This window comes from Gekko japonicus, unplaced genomic scaffold (genome assembly GCF_001447785.1).
Source record: "Gekko japonicus isolate JY-2015 unplaced genomic scaffold, Gekko_japonicus_V1.1 scaffold1765, whole genome shotgun sequence".
In the NCBI taxonomy this organism is placed as follows: Eukaryota; Metazoa; Chordata; class Lepidosauria; order Squamata; family Gekkonidae; genus Gekko; species Gekko japonicus.
Genome location: NW_015165296.1, coordinates 169,001 through 188,693, shown reverse-complemented (window position 1 = coordinate 188,693; position 19,693 = coordinate 169,001). Strand labels below are relative to the sequence as shown.

Here is a 19,693-nt window from a genome sequence, read left to right as displayed (position 1 = left end):
AAAAGCATTTAAAAGAGCCCTTTAAATGCTTTTGGGAAGAAGACTGGGCTTTAAGAAGCAGAGGCCCTTTAAGGAAGGGGCAGAGCCCCCTATAGCTCCACCATAGCTACGTACCAGTTTATGATGGTCATAGAGATGTGTGGCTTGTGGATCAAATGCAGTTGCTGGTGGGTTATGAGCAATGTTCCCTCTAAGCTGTGCAGTCTTGTGAGCAAAAATTCTACTTCATGAGCTACTAGCATTAAAGATGTGAGCAAGCAATTTGGCTACTGCATAAATCAGTTTGCTCTGGAGCCGTCCTTCCTGAGCTAAGACAAAAATGCATGAGCCGGAGGCTAAAAAACTGTGAGCTAGCTCACACTCACTCAGCTTAGCGGGAACACTGGTTATGAGCTCATTCCATCATCTGTCATCGCAATGAATTAAGAGGACATTTCCACTAGTGTTCCCTCCAAGCTTAGTGTGAGCCAGCTCACAGTTTTTTACCCTCCAGCTCACGTATTTTTGTCTTAGCTCAGGAAGGAGGGCTCCAGAGCAAACTAATTTATGCAGTAGCCAAATTGCACACTCACAACTTTAATGCCAGGAGCTCACAAAGTAAAATTTCTGCCCACAAGGCTCCACAGCTAAGAGGGAGCACTGATTTCCACACAAAAGCCCAAAAGGTTTCAAGGACACAGGTCACCTGCTTTGTGCCTGGATATACTGGACTATATCTAGAGAAGGCCTAGAGAACGCTAAATCGCGTGGAAACATAGGGATAAAGTTGTATAGTGCAATCATTTTTGCATTCTTGTACTTTTCAACCAAAAGTACTTTAGGAAACCAACATTACATCACAGATTAAATCCATAGCTCTATTATATGTAATATTTTCATAGAGCAAAGCTAACAAGTTCGTAACAAGCAAATGGTGGTGGGAAAGTGCTGTCAAGTCACAGCTGATTTATGGTGATCCTGTGGTGTTTTCAAGGCAAGAGACATTAAGAGGTGGTTTGCTTGTGTCTTCTCCCACGCCACAACCCTGGTATTCCTTGGTGGTCTCCCATCCAAATACTACCTAGGGCCGACCCTGATTAGCTTCCAAGATCTGACACGATTGGGCGAGCCTGGGCTGTCCGGGCAGGGCATGTGGAATACCACATGGAATGACAGAGAAAAGTGCTTCAATACTTGACCGAAACCATAGAATGGGTAGGTACTCTGGGCCATTACTTAAAAAAAGGCACACACGATTTTACATTAGAAAGCATACAGGAGTAAATCTGTTAATTATTTCTAGGACTCTTGAGCCTTTTCCCCACTGAGTCTATATAATGCCACTAGTGTACCTATCCCGGTTCAGGTTTCGTTTCCAGTGGTTAAAACGCAGCTCCTGAAATACTGACTAATGAACTATTATACCTATAAGTATGTCCCGTGTCTGGAAGTAGGCAGCACTTGGTAGATGTCCTGAAAACAGAAACAACCAGGAAAAATAAATCCTTACAAATCTAGCAAAGGAAAAAACGATTACGCAAATCTCTGCATTCAGCTCAACACTCAATGGTGCTCCTACCAGTATATTAGTAGCTTTACTTTTTATAAAATAATCCTCTAGGCCTTTCATAGCAATGGAATTAGTTGCATTTTTTCTCATGAACATGTGTAGTCAACTACAATATGTCAGGTAAAACACGAATGTGTTCTCAGAAACTTTCCTTCCCAATTTTCCAGCCTCAGTCCTGCCGCATCCGACAACCCCTCCAGTTGTGGCCACATCACAACTCTGATGGAAATGTTTGCTGGCCAAAGATTTCCAGTGGTAGCTCTTCCAGATGAGTTGCTGATTTAAAAGTCTGTATTTGAAACATAAATCTGTCACGAGTTCTGCAATGAAAAGAGGTGGGCAGTGGAATAAAACGGAAGTAAAACTCAGAATGAATCCAACCAGACAGCTGTGAGCTCATTGGAAACACAGATGCCGAGTCTGGCTGGTGCTTGGATGAGAGACGTCCTGGAAATCCTACGTACACCAGAAAGGAAGAAAGGCGAGATAGAAACATAACAGTACTTTGGGATGTGCCTAACCAGAAGCCCACTGCATACAACAACCAGCGAACCACTTCATAATTAGAGGAAAAGAGTCAATGTACACTTTCTGATTTACGATACTGTCAAGACTTCAGCATACACATCCTAGGCCGGAATGTGCGGCTGGTTGGTTTCTATAGCAACTGCATACACAATTTTTATTCTTAACACAGTTTTTACTGCTTCCTTTTTACACAATTTTTTTTGTGTTCATTGTAAAGACTGGTAATGGGGATTGTGCCTTTGTCAGCCCAGAATATCTATCAGCAGTTGCCATAATTAGCCTCACTGGAAATGTAGACAGAAGCAGTTGGTGGGTTTTTTGTTTTTAAGGAGAATTACATTCCTATCAAGATGTAGGATACGATTTCCCCCCCTTTGAGCAGGGGATAAAACAAATGATGCATTCATTAGAAAGCAAAAAGCTGCAGAAGAGTGAAGACAAAAGGAATTTGAATGATATAGATCCAGAGGATATAGTGATTAAAAGAATGTTCTTGTTATTACAACCAGGTGCCCCCCAGGTCTACCTTTTGTTTAATTAGATAATCAAAATCCCAGGAACATTTATTCTTTGATCTCTTTCTACAGTGAAAAGCCATTAAAAAGAGGATATTCCCAATTCTAAGAGAGGAACTCTGTGAGTTTCTTGGACCCAGCTCTGTTTTTGAGCTGTGATAGAGCCAGTTAAGTGCGTGTAATCTGGGAGAACCGGGTTTGATTCCCCACTCCTCCTCTTGCACCTGCTGGATGACCTTGGGCAAGCCGTAGTTCTGATAAGAGCTGTCCTTGAAAAAGAGCAGTTTCTGTCAAGAGCTCTCTCAGCCCCACCTACCTCACAGGGAGTCTGTTGTGGGGAGGGGAAGGGAAAGGAGTTTGTGAGCCGCTCTGAGACTCCTTCAAGTAGTGAAGGGCAGGATATAAATCCAATCCGTGCTCCTAACCACTACCCCAAACTGACTCCAACCAAATGACACACAGCTGTGTGCAACCTTTAAAGCCCTCCAGAAGTCTTCTTTAGGCTAGATGTTAAAAAAAAATAAGGAAAAGATGCTAGGACACGATGCAGAGTCCTGTTGCAGTCTGCTTCTGCACTGCACTCAGATATTAGATGAAAAACTGATACTGGCATCCAGCGACTCCTGGCTATTTTATGAGTGAGAGATTATAAAAACAATTACATTGCACAGAAAAGACAAACACTGTCAAATGGCCCTTACGTCTCTCAGCCTAGCGAGAATTAAAATCTTTTTCCAGGAGAGTGGGCAAAGAAAACACTTGCATTAACTGCGCTGGTAAATTTAAGATGTTCATGAGGTACAGTCAATTAAGTCCAAATTATGTAGTTTTGCCTCGTGTTGCAGTCTCTCACAGATAATCTCTTGCTGGTCACGGTCACTGTATTAACTTTAGGCGTGTGAATTTAAGAAGCTTTAAGGTGTTGTATGTCAGTCGCCCCGTGTCAAAGTGTGCTTTGTCCTCAAGAGCAAAGGAACTGGGCTGTGGCTGAAGGAATGAACCAAGGAATCCCCTCCCTCATGGTAAAGGAACCCCACCTCCCGAGGGAGAGCGCTAGCATGGACTGGTCCCTCCTGCAGGGCCATGTGGTATCCCATCCAGCCACACCTGGATCAAATTCTAAAGCATTTATAGTTCAGTCACAGCCCCCTTCCATGCATTTTGAACACTGCTACTGTGAGCCAGATTAGACATTACTTTTTTACACTTGGATACAAGTGCATTTAAGGGTTCCCTGGGATACAAGTGCATTCAAGGGTTCCCTGCAGCCACACAGCAGCTGTGGGGAAGGTTGTCTCGGAAGAAAGAAAAGAAAAGAAAAGAAAGAAAGAAGCCCAAATGGGTTCAGAACACCACCGTGAAGGGAGGAAGCACTCCTGCCTCTCTCACCTGTTTTCTTGAGCAAAACCCCATGGTTTAGGAGTTATTTCGACAATTTTTCTGCTCCACCAGGAGTATCTGTGCCTGCAGAACAGAAAATCTGGCAAAATAACTCCCCCGTTTGCCTTTGCTTGAGAAAACTGCTCGGGGGGGGGGGGGGGGGGGGAGGCAGAAGCCCCTCCTTACCCCACAGTGCCATCCCAAGCCCACTGGGACTCTCGTTTTTTCTGAAGGAGCAGTTCCCCACAACTGTTGTGTGGCTGCAGGGGATGCTTGAATGCACTCGTAAGCAAGTGCAAAAAGTATCTAATTTGGCTCATATTTAGATGGGTCCCCCCCCCCCAAAAAAAGATCCTCCCGCTGTTCCTCCCGTTTCCTTTCCACATTCTAGAAGTGGACAAGAATTTTTTCTTTTTGTTGTTCATGTTCTATTTCTTTGGTTCTCTACATTCTGAACAAACTGCTGATTTCTGCTTTCCAGATGACGTTAAACCCCCAAAGAGAGAGGGACAGCATGCCACAGAGTGGATCAAAAAATGTGTTTCCTTGTGTCTGAGTAAGCCTTTCCCAGCAGCTAGGTATCAACAGCTCATCAAAACATTTACTGTTGCAACAACCTAGCCTGCACGCTTGTGTTTTCCTCGTAAAAAAATAAATACACAGAATAATTACTGTTGACATTTAAATCATCCTCAATAGGGCTTCAAAAGTGCTAAGGAAAATGTTTGTTTGGAGAACTAACGACAACTTCCATCTCAGCATGCTACAAAGTACCTTTTTTAAAAAACAAAGGTTACTGAATTGGAGAAGTGGATCATATAAAGGAACAAACAGCCCAGATTCTCAGAAGACATTTGCGAGGATACAAAAGGGGGAACTTTGGAACATCCATTCTCAGATGCTTCCTGCATTTCAACACAGATGAAGTTGGAAAGGGGTTTCATTTGTGAAGGTTTCTCCTGTAGGTTTAGAGTGCATACTTAGTTTAGAGCAGAAACAAAATTATCCACCGAGTGAAAAAGAGTGATCACGCTTCAGTTTGAGAAGCCAAACTTACACAATTGACTTCATTTATACCCCACTTTTATTTATTTATTTATTTAGATTTACTGGGCCGCCCCCCTTCCCTACAAGTAGGGCTCAGGGCGGCTTACAACAGAATTTGTTGTTGTTCAGTCGCACAGTCGAGTCCGACTCTTCGCGACCCCATGGACCAGCTCCCTCCAGGCCCTCCTGTCTTCCGCCGTCCTCTGAAGTTGGCTCAATTTCATGTTCATTGCATCTACCCAGAAAAAGATCAGTAAATAAAACAATATGCAGTCCAAGATGGCGGGAAAAATTCAGCTCCCCAGCCTTCGGGGGGGGGGTTGCGAGGGGGGGGAGAGTATATGAGAGTGCCAGAGGTCATACTGTCCCGTCGCTGTCCTCAACCAAATGCCTGGCAGAACATCTCTGCCTTACATGCCCTGCAGAAAGGGAGTAATTTCCTGCAGGGCACAGATGTTTTCCAGCAGAGAGTTCCACCAGACGGGGGCCAGGGGTGGCAAAACCCCCGTCCTGGTTGAGGACAGCCGGATCTCTCTCGGGCCAAGCACCACCAGGAGGTTCTTATTCCCTGAGCATTATGCTCTTCCAGGGGCATACTGAGAGAGGCGGTCCCAAAGGTATGTAGGTCCCTGACTACTAAGGGCCTTGAAGGTCAAGACCAAAACCTTGAACCTGATCCAGTGCTCTGCTGGAAGCCAGTGCAGCTCACGCAGCACAGGTTGAAGGTGTGCTGTCTGAGGGGTCCCGGTAAAGACCCCCACGGCTGCGTTCTGGACCAGTTGGAGCTTCCGGGTCAGGCGCAAAGGTAGGTGACCGCTGCATGGATTACTGCGGCTAGGTTGGGGCAAGAGAGGTAGGGAGCCAGTTGCCTAACCCAGCGCAGCTGGAAAAATTGCCAGCTTGGCAACCTTCACAACCTGGGCCTCCATAGACAAGAAGGAATACAGCATCAAGCCCAGGCTCTTGACACTCTGTGCTGGTGACAGAGGCACACCCTCAAAGAGTCGGGAGTTGGCAACCCAACCGTGACTCCCCCCCCCCACGCAGCCACAGAACCTCTGTCTTACCTGGATTCAGTTTCAACGACTCTGCTTTAACCAACTCACCACAGCCTCCAAACCCTCAGCCAAATTCCCGGGGACGAAACAATGAGGAGGACCCACATTGGCTTACAACATCCTCCCTTTCTCCATATTCAGTGCTGTAGTCCCGAAGCTACTTGAAGTAGCAGACGGATGAAAACACATCAACGAAAGGGTAGTCGGAAGATCAAAAGGTGACACTGAACTCCAGCAAGATACAGCAGAAGTCTGGTGGCTGGCTCCTTCTTTCATGGGCTCGATATAGACCTTGCCGAACCTCACGCTTAACCCAGAGTTATGGCAATTCCTCTGTTTTCCCCCACTCCGCCACCACCAAAGGCTGCTGTGCCATGGAGATGAACTTGTGCTACTAAGCATGGAGAGGTGACAGGAAACAGTCAAGCACCTCCAAACGATCGCTTGACGGTTGCACAAAAGGAAGCTCAAGCCAAAGAGAGGGTTCTAAACTGTAATTAGTGTAAACTGCGATTTGGTATGATATATAAATTGAGTTTTACGGTGTTAGGTTGTCAGGTTCAAGTATGTATAACAGACTGCTTTCAGTGACAGACAAAGACAGCACATTTTCTTTCATGGAGTTGAGTGAAAATTTTCCAAGACAGCTGTCTCAAAATGCCACAGCGTACTCTCTCAAAGAACGCCGCAATGTAGTATTATATTTTATATTCTCAAGACAGAAAACTACTACTATGAAAGCATCCACTTCAGTCACGTAAAATCACAAGAATGGCCCTGTTGGATGGGACCAATAGTCCATCTAGTCTAGCATCCTGTCTCCCTCTCAGCTTGGAGGGAACACTAGTGGAAATGTCCTCTTAATTCATTGCGATGACAGATGATGGAATGAGCTCAAACAACCAGGCATAGAGGCAGAGGCCTTCCCCTGATGTTGCTCCTGGCACTGAGATTCCCAGATTGAGCGCCTCTGAACGTGGAGGATAAGAACGTAAGAAGAGCCCTGTTGGATCAGACTGATAGTCCATCTAGTCGAGCATCCTGTCTCACGCAGTGGCCAACCAGTTCCTCTGGACGGCCAACAACCAGGTACAGAGGCCGATGCCTTCCCCCGATGTTGCCTCCTGGCACGGGGATTCACAGGTTGACTGCCTCTGAACATGGAAGTTCCCCTCAGTCACTATGGCTAGTAGCCACCAAATAGATCTATCCTCCATGAATCTGTCTAACCCCCTTTTAAAGCTGTCTCTGCATGTGGCTATCACTACACCCTCTGGCAGCGAATTCCACATTTCAATCACTCTCTGTGTAAAGAAGTATTTCCTGTTGTCTGTCCTGAATCTACTGCCCATCAGCTTCATTGGATGCCCTCGAGTTCTGGTATTTTGAGAGGGAGAACAATTTATCTCTGTCAGTTCTTTCTATCCCGTGCACACATGCACAGTAAGTGCCAACAACAGCTTTGGCTAGTAGGCAAAGATGCCTCACGGAACACTCAACAGACAGCCTCTCTTCTCTGGTGGCTGGTAAAGAGATCACTGCAGTTAAGAGTCAGCCAGTGCTGGGATTGCAAGCCTGCTGTGGGAACGCTCCTTCTCGGGAGCAAGCTCCCCACCCGGGAAAGGCATCACCACTTAACGTTCTTTCAGATCCTGGTTAGTGTTAAGTGTGGAGAGGGTGACACGCTGTGGCAACATTTCTCTTACGGTGAGAGAGGGGAATTTGCTACTCGGGCCAGGGTGGTGTAAAGGGGAGTGCATATTCCCAAGGCTAGCTCACGGTCTCTTAGCCATGATTAAGATGCAGTCAGTTTGCAGCATGCTGTCTTTCACTGGGCCACCTTTTGTGAGCCTTTTGTACAGAATCCTCTATAATGGTAGTCTAGAACAACAACTCCACACTACGACGGTGGTCCAATAGCCACCCATGATCTTCAGAAGCAAACATCGCCAAGGTTGGTGTAGGTGAACCTGCAGAGCTGTTAATCAGTTCCAGAATTATTTTAGTCCCAGAATTATTCATTCTGCTACTGGTGATGAGGTGGTCTAGTAACAGACTGCTGAGGCGACCATAGGCAGGCAATTCACTATCAGCCCTGGTCCCCATCCGCAACAGGGGGATACAGAGCTACCTGACAGTGGCATCTCGGGATTCCTGAACTGACAAGTGTAAAAAATGGCAAACACTCCAAAAGTGCTATGTAAATGCAAGCTATCGTTCTTAGCACCACCAAAAGGTATCAATTCCCTTCCTCTTAAAGAAATGTACTTCCTTCCTGATAACGGCATTATTCTGACCAAACACAAATTTAGAAGTTGCACCGCTCTTCCAGATTTCACCCAGTGAGTCAAGAGGAAAAAATGTGTTCTCCGGCAGCGAGAACCCACCCAAGTAAAGTATGTATCCAAAGCCAAGAATGCCTTCTCATACAACATCCTCTGGTTGTTCTCAAGAGAAAACCCCCTCTTTGCCTGAACAGTAGCCTTTTGCATTTCCTGTCCAGATCATATAAAGCATCTTCTGCTGAGAAAGCCCTGCCCAATCGCACTCCCTGACCCTTCTCAAACCAAGGAGGAACTCCTTCCAAATCACACCATCCAGCAATTTCCTTTGATCAAACGCCTACTTTTACTGATGTCTTATTTAGCCAAGGAAATTTCCTTAAACAGCTGTTTTTGCTGTCTTTTATCCATTCTGTCATTATTGCTATTTAGTATAATGTCAAAATTTAGTCTGAACAGATGTAAGAGCTATCACATCATTTATTCCAACCAGTTTTCCCCTCCTGAAAGCTTTTCAGAAGGGCAATTGATGGTTTTAACCATCTTACAAATGCAACGCAATCTTTATCACAGTGGTACCCTATTCATTCACTGTGCTTTAAGAATATCCAGATATGAAGATCTCCTGTGGTCTAGACTAATCAGCACTTAATCTACCTCAGAGTTTACATCTGCAAGTTATTAAATAAACAAAACAAAACAAAAACATCAGTACAACATCATCCCCATAGGATAGGACAAAAGAATTCAGTTTTCTTCATAACTGTAAGAACATAAGAAGAGCCCTGCTGGATCAGACCAGTGGTCCATCTAGTCCAGCATCCTGTCTCACACAGTGGCCAAGCAGTTCCCCTCTAGATGGTCAACAACAGGGCATAGAGGCTGAAGCCTTCCCCTGGGGTTGTCTTCTGGCTCTGGGATTCAGAGGTCTAGTGCCTCTGAATGTGGAGGTTCCCCTCAGTCAACATGGTTAGTAGCCTTTGGCAGATCTATCCTCCATGAATCTGTCTAATCCCCTTTTCAAGCCATTTATTCCTGTGCTCATCACTATATCTTCTGGCAGCAAATTCCACCATTTTAATCATTCCCTGTGTAAAGAAGTATTTCCTTTTGTCTGTCCTGAACCTACTATCCATCACCTTCACTGGATGCCCTCGAGTTCTAGTATTTTGGGAGAGAGAGAACATTTTCTGTTTTAGGTTAGGTTAAATAAACAATCATTTTAGGTTAGGTTTAATAAAACAGCTTCTTAATCCTAAAATTCTAAGGCATATGTGGATGTTAAGAATATGTGTTAGAAGTACATCACAGGCAGCCAAAGCAGATGCAATAATGAATGCTTAAAGGACTGTAAGCTAGCATTGCCAACAAGCTCATGGTTTAGTTGGTCATTGCATCACACAGAAAGAGCATTCTAAGACTGTTTAGTGATCTGGATCAAGAGATACAAGGAAAAAAGAGCTGGAGGCAGCTGCTAGAAGATACAGAGCTGGAAGCATAAAGTTAAATCTAGGCTGCAGATTAGTACCTTTCTTTTAATTTTATTTTAATTTTCCTGAAGCAACAGAGTCAATCGCAAAGCTAAATACAAGTTGCTTAAACACTGATTTAGCAGCTCTAAGATTTATATATTTAAAACCTAACTAGCATAAAGAAGAAAATCCTGTACAATCTGTATGGGTTATTTTAGGAGACTGGAGTGGGAAAGTAAATAAGGGAATGCAAGAATTAAGAAAAGGTTACCATTAAAGTTGGAGGCAGGAGCGGTATGCATCCCTGTGCCAACAGGTCGTTTTATAAGACCTTCTGATACAGCGGGCACTAAATCCACTTGAAAAGTTGGAGCACGCCTGAGTGATCCCAGCCAGAGCCGTTTTCTTCATTTGTCAACAGGTCAGCCAAGGAATGCTTTCTGAAAAAGAAAAAACTGAACTGTAATTATGATGTAAAACCCAGTTCTAACAAACTGAACTTCTGTCCCCCCGCACCCGGTCCAATCTTCCTTCTCACTCTCAGTCCCTCTTATGTAATCGAGCTATATTATCACCATTAAATTTTGGTTACATCTACTTTTTAAAAGAGATGACAATAGTCTCATTGCTCACATGTTAATAGAGTCCCAGTCTTCTACGTGGCTTTGCCATATAGAAGAAAAAATCAAATCAATTGGGTTTAACATTGGAGATCTATCTCTGCACACCGAAAAGTCAGCTTTTAGCCTGATTAGGCAAAGACTGGTTGGCATTGAGAGGCAGGTTCTGGAGAGCCTTGCAAAAAGTAGATGCTCACCCCTCAATTTGGGGTTTTTACCTTCTGGGCATAGGGCTGAATATCTAACCTGTTTAATGATCCCAGGGCAATGCAGAGCATATATGTCAGCCTGGTTTAATGTGCTGCCATCAGCAGTATTATATGGGAGATTCCAAAAAAATCCCATTAGACAGTAGATTGTGCTCTTGCACTAAGCGGGAGATAAAACTCTAGAACACGTGTTTCTCTCATATACTTTCTACTCGGACCTGCGCCTCACATTCATTGAGCCTTGGCTGAGAAAGTTTTCAGGGAAACCTGATAAAAGTAAGATTTACTTTTTGTTGACAACCCAGAACCATGTAATAACTGAAACTGTTGCAAAATTTTTGTATGAAGTTTTAAGAAGATGTTCAGTATTCTTTGCAAACTGAGTTGCATGCTCTGTAGGTTATGCCAATAAAGGTTGATAGATTGATAATCAAGCTATTCTTTTTCTGATTCTTCTTTCCTCCTCTATATCCAACTCTGCTGCTAAACCTTGTTCGTGTTCGCCTTTGTATCATCTATAAAAGTTACCTTTTGCTAATTTGTTTTTATTTGTAACTATCATGTTAATCCTCTTCTCTTTGTATGGAATCTCTTCATTCTCATTCCATTTCTTCTGTCCACATTAAAGGTTTTCCTTCTCTTGCTCCCACTCATCTACCCGGTCTTGTTTTTAATCTATGTCCCCATCTGCTGTCTCTAGACAGCTGTCTTAGATGTATTATTGGAAGGAACAAAACAACTGAAATTTTTGCTGCATTTTAATAGACCTCACACATTTACTTGTTCTCTCCACTCCCTACCATTGTGTGCCTCACTGTACTGAGGTTGCAAATCAGAGGTCAGGGAGCACGTCTTATTTTCTTTATATGTAAAGTTTATGGAGGTGCTGTAATATCAGCATCAGCCTGAACAGCCTTACGGCATAATCTCAAGAGTCCCTTCCTCTTCTTTCTCAATTCTTAAAAGCCGTGAGAGATATACGAATAAAAAGCTGCTCCGTTCTGTTAATTTGACTACCCTATTCCAGATAAAGGCCTGAGAAAGTCACATTGTTAGACAGTCCTCTTAAGAACTCATTAAGAAAAACCCTACTAACTTGTGCATCTGGCTGTGTTGCATTATTTCCACCTTGTTTCACTTTCTTTCCCAACATCCCACAAGTATTATCTGTCAGCATTTCACTCTGAATCTGTGTTCACAAATGGGTGCCAACCTCCTGGGATTTCAACTGCTCTCCAGGGCAACAGAGGTCAGTTCACCTGGGGCGAATAGTCACTTTGGAAGGTGGACTCTATGGCATTATACCCCATTGAGGTCCTTCCCCTCTCCAAACCACCCCCCCCAAATCTCCAGGTATCTCCCAACCCACAGCTGACAACCCTAGTTCACAATATTTTGCATCGTTAAAAAGCATTCTATCTCCCCCCACCCCATTTTTCTATGCACTGAAAATTATTAAAGATACAAAAACAAGTAAGATAATTTTATTGGGTCAGCCTTGTCTGGAAAAGAGGTAAAACTACCTTAGTTCTCTCATCCTTTCCACCTTACTTATACATCAGCTACAAAATCTTTAGAACACACAAAATAAGTGAGAGGATCAAAGGATCGCACGTATTTTCCCTGAGATGCATCATTCAGTCCTAGATTATGGGCTAGGAACTTTTTTTTGGACTAAATTCACAAGTACTAGATTAAATAACTGTGGACTAGTTTCACCTCCCCAAAAGGAGTACTACATTCTATTCCATGATGTAAATTATGAAACATGCCAAATATTTAAAGTTCTAGGAGAGAATTATTTTATTTTAAAAGTATTTCTATCTGACCCTCACGATTTTGGCCCAAGGGCAGCACAAGGTACATACTCCTAGACAGATTCTTAGAAAAACAGAAGGAGAAGGGGAACATAAAAGATTTTCATCCAAGTGACAGGCTTGGTAACATGCCAGCTGCATTCAAGTAGTGGTGGTTCTCTAAACAACCATTTATCCAACAGCTGCTTCAAAATATTCTTATCACCTACACTGAAAGTGCCTCTTTATAGGAAAAAAGCATGAAAACTGCAAAGCTTGGCATGGGTGATTATTTTACAGGCGTATACTTCCATTATATCACTGAAAAGTTGAGATTGCTGGTGAGTGACTTTCCATCCTGTGCGCAAAACACAACAGCCTCATGTTTGATTGTTACATTTAACAGCTTCTATGTGGTTTTCACCCTGTACAGTAGTCTATGTAGAGAAATTCCACCCCTTACAATCATGGACCTATCAAAAAGCTTTCAACACTGTTTCACTTCTAAAAAATAATAATAATTCTTTGATATAAAAACACTTACTGCAATGTTAAATCTGCTTTGAGTTTCTATACAATATCATGACATATAAAACCCAATGACTAGAAAAGCACTGCCTTTGAGAGTGTAAACATCATGGAAAGGGCCAAATCGTTACGCAAAATAGACTTTTGCTCCCCAAAATATAGTGGCTCTTGAAATCACTGGAATTGGTCATTCCTGCAGGTGACCATCATAGATTACTGCTTGGTAACACCTAGGATATTGCTCTGGAACACTACCGCTCTCATTTGTCAGAAGAAATGATGGTCATGTCCAGTTATTTCTCAGAAGTTATTGTGTGGCGTTCCAGGGCCAAATACCCTTTGGTGTTCTACCGAAAGATGTTAAAGACTGGAATAATCTATCACCCACATCCTTATGACACCAGGTTAAGAGACCAGGGACGATGACTGGAAAGGAATCTAGACAAGTCAGAAGTGACAGCAGTTGAAAACTCCAGTGGGCCTGGAAGGGGGGAAATGGGGCTTATAACCTATTAGCCCCTGAGGGCTTCCTGGTTCTATCTTTGCTCCTGAAGATCCAAAAGAAGGTTGTTGCCTATGTGCTCTGATTTGGGTCTTCCTGGAGGCATATGATAGGCCATTGTAGGAAACAGGATGCTGGACTAGATCAACCTTTGGTCTGATCCCACAGGCCTCCTCCACCTACTGGAAGTATTTTGCTCACCTTGTACAAATTATTTTTCAGCTAAGTCCTTCCAAGAACAAAGACATAGCAACTATTTATACAGTTTCTCAAGTTCTAGGATTGACAATTGTAATATATATCAATACTGGTGCAAAGAGGAGACTCTTTAAGACCCTTTTGAAGTTTTGAGTTGATTAAAAACGTCACAGACTGCATTCTAACAGGGGTAGGGTGAAGAGAATCAGTTTTGCAAGCAAATGTTGACAGTGTCTGGGAATTTGGTGGTATCAGCACATATTAGTAGGCAACCTCAACACGAAGTCACCATGAACACCATGGAGAACACACACACACAAGATTAAGTTACCAATGTTTATTCAAAATCAAAATTCACGGCACACAGACTGAATATGCATACGTTAACACACTGACTGTTGCCAGGTAAGAATCTAAGCTTGGGAACATTTTTAGGCAGGGAAAGGCAACTGCCTGGGTGGATAATACAACTGCTTTCTGTCCGCACTCAGAAACACAGCCCAAGAGAGCCTCCACTTTCCACCACAGCTGCTCCTGACAAATGTTCAGTATTAAACATTCATATGCATAATTTCCATTAACTCCAACAAGTGGAGGTTCTTGGCCTCTTTGAAGAGACTCTTCTCCGAGATACGATAAAATAGTATCTGTGGGTCAATTTCACTGATAAGACTGCAATTTTAAAATACTGTTGGTGTCTGAATGTCATGCTATTTCTACTAAATAAGAGCTATCTAGGTGTTATATAGCAATGGCTGCCACAGTGGTTTTCGGAAGGAGGTCTCACATTCGCTTCTCCACACCTAAATTAACTGATGTCGCAGAAACTACACTCCTCCAAAGCCCCAATTATTAAATAATTTGTGTTATGGTATCTTAATTGATGCTAAAGCTAGCTAAGAGGTAAAACTACAACCAAGGCAAAAGGTAAAATACTCCAAAGTGCCCAGTAGCAAGTAGAAGAAGAGAAGAAGAGATTTGAATTTATACCCCTCCCTTCACTTGGAGTCTCAGAGCAGCTTACAAACGCCTTTCCCTTCCCCTCCCCACAACAGACACCCTGTGAGGAAGGTGGGGCTGAGAGAGCTCTGACAGAAACTGCTCTGATCAAGAACACCTCTGACAGAACTATGGCTTGCCCAAGATTATCCAGCAGCTGTAAGTGGAGGAGTGGGGAATTAAATCCGGTTCTCCCAGATTAGAGTCTGCACACCAAACCACTACACCAAACTAGCAGGCATCTTGAATATTTTAAACAATTGCAACCACACAAATAGAATTCTCATGCTTCGAACCAAAAATGGGCATTAGAAGTGTTGTGTACATGTTCTCATCCCACTCTCCACCATGACAAAGCTGGTGCACTCTCTTGTTCAATCTTACTTATAGGTGTTTTTTCAACCTCTATTGAAGGTGACACAAAATAAACATAAACAATAAAGTTAAAATGCTATACTAAACATTCACACACACACAGAACATTATTCACCTCCCTTTTTGTTTGTTTGGGGTGAGCCTGGTGGTAGAGGTCCATGTGTAAGTCACCAGTGTGAGCCAGGGCATCGTGTGTTCCAGAACTTGTGCACTATATGCCACTCAGGTTTTTAAAAACAGCCTTCCAAGAATGATGGACAAGTATCCAAGGACAGGTGTAGAACAAAGCCAAGCGATGACTATGCACAAGCACAGCTTCCACTTTGATATTTGGCAATATTCCTGCTAAAAGGTGTCTAGCAGCACAGAAAGAATCAACACTGCCAGTCTTCAAATACAAGCTAGTTTTTTTTTTAAAAAAAAATATGGATAATACCCTGGTGAGGGACAAAGCACTGCTTCAATTCCCCACTTCGAATGGGAGGAGCAAGCAACCGAGCACATCACCTCCAGTTGGGTTTCTATACTAAGCACAACATTGTTTTATACACTGAAGTAGATTTATCTGTTGGTGACATTTTTATCCAGGCCCTGACCTGGGTGGCCCAAGCTAGGCCAACCTCGTCAGATCTTGGAAGCTAAGCAGGGTCGGCCCTGGTTAGTACTTGGATGGGAGACCCCCAAGGAATACCAGGGGCTGCTACACAGAGGCAGGCAATGGGAGACTACCTCTACACGTCTCTTGCCTTGAAAAACCTACAGGTTGCGATAAGTCGGCTGCAACTTGATGGCACATTCCACCACCACCACTTTTATCCTGTCCTTGTCCAAGTAGCCCAGGTTGGAGTACATGATTCTCCTTTCCTCTATTTTAGTTTTACAACCATCCTGTGAGATAGATTAGATAGGGAGAGAGAGAGTATGTCTGCCCCAGGCTCAACCTGTGAGCTCCTGGGCCGAGTGGGAGATGGAAATCCGGATATTAGTCTTAGTCCAACATTCTGTCTACCACCTCACACAGGTTTTCCCAGATGAGGAGTCTGCAGAATCGAAAGCACTATGAGAAGGTGAGGTGCCCGCATCTCATGATGCTAGCCTTCTCCCTAAGGAGACTATTTGGGCTCACGGAGCTTTTCCTTCAATATACTTCTGCACTTTATTATTTATTTTCGCATTTGTATCCCGCCCATCCCGTAAACGGGCACAGGGAGGGTTACAGCATTTTAATAAATAGAATAAGATTTAAAGCACAGTAAAACATATAAAATCAGTAGTCATGCTTGCCATAGGGAGAATCCGGCCCATTGATGTAACTGGGTATGGCTGGTTATCAGTAGGTGGGAGATCGCAACCTCGGGGGGGGGGGCATATATGGACGCCCGCTGCCTCTGCCAAAGGCCTGGCGGAGCTGCTCCGCTTTGCAGGCCCTGTGAAATTGCATAAGATCCCGCAGGGCCCTGATCTCAATAGGGAGCATGTTCCACCAGGTGGGGGCCAGGGCAGAAAAAGCCCTGGCCAAGCCTAGGCGGATGTCCTTTGGGCCAGGGATCACCAGGAGATGTTGATTCTCCGAGTGTAACGCTCTCCGAGGCGTATATGGGAATTGATTAGTAAGCTCTTGATTAGTAAGCTATTGAGACAAAAAGAACGAAAAGGCTAACATGTATATTTTCCAGGAGAGAAATGAGACCACAGTGAAGGCAACTGAATGCCCACGAGATGCCACAGGAAACAAACAGCTCGCTCAGAATAAAGGACAGATGAATGCTAAACAAAATGCATCACATCCAATTCGGCAAAACATCCCACTTTCCCTAGTAACTGCCAGCGGTGGCAGCCAGCTCCACTGGCAAACTGTACAGAGTTTAAAAAAGGCAATTCACAACAGGATTTCTAATGCACAATTTCTACGGCAACCTGATAAATCAAGATATGCTACAGGAAAAGGGAAACGTTTGGTAAGACAGATTCGCTGTTAAGAAATTGATATAACACCCCCCCCCTTCCATTAATGCTGCATTTATGTTTAAAGCAAGATTTTAGCAGCTCGTGAACAATTTACAGAGAATGAACAGGGCAACATGTGTGATACCCTTTCAGACGTTAAGAATGCTGTTTGACTCCAAACAGCATAATGGCATAATCTGTTAATACATCTTGTTGTGTATATAATTTAGTATTTTTATCAGCATCTTGATTGCTTATTGTGGTCGTTTCCGTTTTAAAGATGGCGACTTGCATTAAAACTGTGCTTAGAGCAAGACTGCAAACACAAAAAGGCAAGGGACAGCTTCACAGAATGAAAAGACAAGACAAACAAAACAACAGCATTCCTCTACAGCAAGAGCTTCTCTTTGTTTTTACCTTTTATGGCCTTTTGGTATTGCTAATTTAAATAGAGCTCTTGTTTTTCAACTATCAGGCCATGGAGTTCCTTCTTTAAACTTCTTTTCTACAGATTCTATTTCATAGAGCTGTCAGAGAGTCCTGGGAAGGTTAATGGCCCAGTTTTCAGCATATCTACTCAGAAGTAAGCCCTACTGAATTCAATTAGACTTATTTTCTCGGAACACTGTTTAAGAAGGTAATTTATCAACATAATATCTAAAACTGCTCTTGAGTTCCTGCTATCCCAGTGATATACTTATCTGAGGAGCAAGGGTCAGTACAAACCTAATGTCCATTTCATAACACTGCAGTGATATAACTGAGCTATTGAGAATACGACAACTGTCTTTTCTGAATGACTGTTTGGGGAAATCAACAAGCATTAATAAATATGCTGACCTTTTAATTATGAAATCTATTCGCAGATGCAGTAGATGGAATTTATTGCAGAAAAGAGGACCATGCTGTCATAAAAACAACAAGCGACCGATCAAATTATTGCACCTCAAAGGCCTTCCTCATATGTCAGCAAACCAATAATCATACTATTTTACCTGTAAAACCCAGCAGTCAGTCTTTTGCAACTGTCTGCTGTTTCTCATAGGTGTTACTAGAGTCATCACACACTATAAAGTAAAATGCTTACCTGAAACATTTGAGTAATAAATTCAGTCGCTTTTTTTCAGAAAAGCACCTTTCGATAAGAATCAACAATACCTTTTCAAAAGCTGAAATGTTACAGTTCCAAAAGTCCAGCTGCATCTTGCTGAAAGCTTTCATTAAATCAGATATATTTTGGAATGAAGTGTTTTGACATCAGGTGACTACTGCTTTGTTTTGAATACCATTTGTGATTTCTTTTGTGAAGGCATGGCAAAGGTAAATTCAAACACATCATATTATATAGCTAAATATATAGATAAGATGGCACCCATTGGGAAGAAAGGTGGGATATAAATCAAGTAAATAAATTATTTAGGTAAGTAATGGTACCTGTAAATAAAGGTTGCTATGGAGAATATGAAGAAATTGCCCTCATCACCACTGGTCTTCAAAGTAAAAGTCTGTGAGTTGTCATCTTTGATGAGTTTAATGGATTACCATGCCGTTAGCCTTCTACAAGGAACCAAGGGGATTTCCTGCGGAGATAAACCAAGAAACTTTGAACAGATTTGTTGATCTATTTACGGTATATTACCAACCACTCCTCACAGAAAATCCCACATTTTGAAACAATGGATTGTTTTGTTGAGCAATGTATTGCTGAATGGGGACCCCCCCCCCAAAAAAAATATCTGTGTGCCTAGTGAACTGAAGACACTCTGCTGTGAAGACCCAATGGTTCCAATCTTTAGAAGAAGAAGAGATTGGATTTATACCCCACCCTTCACTACCCAAAGGAGTCTCAGAGCGGCTTACAAACTCCTTCCCCTCCCCACAACAGACACCCTGTGAGGTAGGTGAGGCTGAGAGAGCTCAAACAGAAATTGCTCTTTTTCAAGAACAGCTGTGCCAGAACTATGGCTTGCCCAAGGTCACCCAGCAGGTGTAAGTGGAGAAGTGTGGAATCAAACCTGGTTCTCCCAGATTAGAGTCCGCACACCTAACCACTACACCAAACTGGCTCAAAAACGTTTCTAGGAAGACTTCTCCAGCATTCATATCAAATGGCTGAGATATGTTACGTAGTCCTTCTGTCCTTCATGAGACAAACTGCAGCTGCTTGGGACCACTTCAGGTTGGGAAAAAGGCATTGGCCCCCCCCTCAAACATTAAGCCCTGTCCACAGACATGCTGTGGTCCCAATTCACGTCAGGCCCCCATGCACCTTAGTACTGAGATCTGAAAGTCAGTGTGGTTTAGTGCACTACAATCTGGGAGACCCAGGTATGAATCCCTCCTCATGCCACGGGAGCTTGCTGGGTGTCCTTGGGGTCCAGTCACATTCTCTCAGCCTAACCTACCTCACAGGGTTGCTCTGAGGATATAATAGAGAAGAGGAGAAAAGGATGTAAGCCATTTGGGTCCCCATTGGGGAGAAAAGTGGGGTATAAATGAAGTAAATGTAAATAAAAATAAAATAACAGAACTTGCCAGGCATGCCTGATTGACAGTCCTTGTGGTGGACCTGGGGGTAAATGACATGTAATGTGTAGTTAGGCCCTAACTCTAGCATTACTTCAGAACTTGTATCCATTCACCTGATACTAGCGCCAGCTGATATTTTCATATCTTTAAACGTTAAGT

At 43.2% G+C, this 19,693-nt stretch overlaps 1 protein-coding gene across 1 annotated transcript in view; it reads right to left on the bottom strand.

Annotated features, from left to right (window-relative positions):
- PEAK1 (pseudopodium enriched atypical kinase 1) overlaps nucleotides 1-18,544 on the bottom strand; it is a 62,360-nt gene extending 43,816 nt beyond the window's left edge. Inside the window, 2 exon segments of the mRNA XM_015410376.1 lie at nucleotides 10,103-10,271; nucleotides 18,440-18,544. The gene's annotated coding sequence lies outside the window, so the exon portion shown is untranslated.
- Nucleotides 18,545-19,693: the final 1,149 nt, after the last annotated feature.